Source organism: Electrophorus electricus, chromosome 1, assembly GCF_041902795.1.
Source record: "Electrophorus electricus isolate QZ-2024a chromosome 1, ASM4190279v1, whole genome shotgun sequence".
Taxonomy (NCBI): Eukaryota; Metazoa; Chordata; class Actinopteri; order Gymnotiformes; family Gymnotidae; genus Electrophorus; species Electrophorus electricus.
In genome coordinates this window covers 33,921,104-33,923,364 of record NC_137497.1, presented here as the reverse complement: position 1 = coordinate 33,923,364, position 2,261 = coordinate 33,921,104, and positions in this window count along the sequence as shown.

The window sequence follows — 2,261 nt, the reverse complement described above, 5'->3', positions numbered from 1 at the left end:
TGCCTTCTCTCGTGAATGATCTGTGCTCTCTGTGTCTTTCTGCTGTGTATGTGATATGAGTTTGCATATATGCTGCTGCACTCACACAGCCTGCATCCAGTCTAGAGGGCCTCCATTCACCATTATAACACTGATTCACACAGTGACACACAGAGACCATAGGACCCTGCTAGACTGATGGCACAAACTAAGAAAAGAACATGCAAAGAACAAAGAAAGAAAGAACACCATATTCTATGTATCGTGTGGTCTTATTTAAGATGATCTAAAAGAAGCCACAATAAAGACCTGTTCAGTTGAGTGTGAAATCAGCATCAACATCTGACTACTGAGTTATAAACAAAACCTGTGGCACTACACTGATGATGGCTGTGAGGGCTCTGCTAGCTTTGTGAAAACAATGCTGTAAAAAGAAAGTGTATTTGTGCAAGGTTACTATAGCAACATGGAAACCGTGACAGTGGATATAAAATTATCATGCAAATGCTACACTAAAGGAAAGGATATTAAAAGCAAGTTCAGAAAACTAATAGACATTTTTACATCACTGATTAGGGATCTAATTTGTTCTTTATAAACTCAAAGTTGCATTCCAACTTTGCATATTTATTGCATATTTAAGGGTGACTGTGTCAAGTGTTACTCCAAGTCTCCCATATGATAAAATTTTAAAAATATTTTTCATGCTTTACTCCTCCATTTCTTCTGAGAGAAGAATTTGTTTAATGCTTGGTGTGTGTACTTGGTGCTTATAATTATCTATCATGTTTTATGCAGACATTAAACATTTAACAGTTTGCTCTGCAAGTGATGATGCTTGATTTTTATAGTAGTCACCTGTGGGGGTGTGACTTTCTACAGAAACACAACCAACATACAAACCTTGAGCAACCCACCTGGGTAGCAGGAGAGGCATGGCATAGACTGAGAACCTGAATGTGCAAGACTGCAGGAGGGTACTGAAGTGTGTGTAAGATTCAGGCAGACAGAGTCTGTTGATGTGTATGTGTAGGATACAGGTGAGAATTACATGGTGGAGGCATGTAGTAATCTGGGGGAGGTCAGAGGGGGTTCTGCGCCAGGCTTTCTGATCAGGCAGGAGTGTGTGAGGTGTCAGATACTAATTCCAGGCAGGATTGTGTGTAGTGTCAGATACTATGATCAGGCAGGAGTGTGTGAGGTGTCAGATACTAATACTAGGCAGAATTGTGTGTAGTGTCAGATACTATGATCAGGCAGGAGTGTGTGAGGTGTCAGATACTAATACCAGGCAGGATTGTGTGTAGTGTCAGATACTACGATCAGGCAGGAGTGTGTGAGGTGTCAGATACTAATACTAGGCAGGATTGTGTGTAGTGTCAGATACTATGATCAGGCAGGAGTGTGTGAGGTGTCAGATACTAATACCAGGCAGGATTGTGTGTAGTGTCACATACTACAATCAGGCAGGAGTGTATGTAGTGTCAGATACTAAGATTAGGCAGGGGTGTGTGTAGTGTCAGATTCTAAGATCAGGCAGGAGTGTGTGTAAAGTGTCAGATAGTAAGATAAGGCAGGAGTGTGTGTAATGTGTCAGATAGTATGATCAGGCAGGAGTGTATAAAGTGTCAGATACTACAATAAGACAGGAGCGTGTATAGAAGAGTGTGAATGAAATCAGACTTTCCTCTTCTCAGACTTATTGCTGTCTTCCTTGTTGTATGATGTCACTGATGCCTCATGTCATGCTTTTCCCCCCTCAGGCTGCCTAATGAGTTACAGTTCAGTTTAGGACATCAGTATTAGACTACTGTCCCAGAGGGTCTCACCACTGAATAGGTCTAGCTCTGTGTATTGGAGACAATGCACAATATCCAGCTCAGGAAGGTCTTGTTAATTAGCTGACAACATTAAACTGGTGTGCCAGACCACTGATGTCAACTTGTGGATTGTTTTGGCCCTTTGGGACTGGAGTTTGATAACTCTATTTTCTGCAGAACTCTTGAGAATCAGTCAAGTGTGAGAAAAGCAGTAGACCCCAACTTGTAGTTATATACAGCATTTTGATGCTGTACAGCTGGTTTTGCAGATATTGTGAAAATGGAGTCAGTGTGAATGTGTTTGCTGTTGTACAGACCGGGGAATTGCAAAGGTATAAAAAAAGCCATGCACTGCTGTTTCATAAAAAGAGAGATGGATAGATACAGAGAGAAAGAGAAGAGAGGGGTGATGGGTAACAGAAAAGGTGGAGAGTCTAGTAGGAAGACACTGGGACCAGGCTG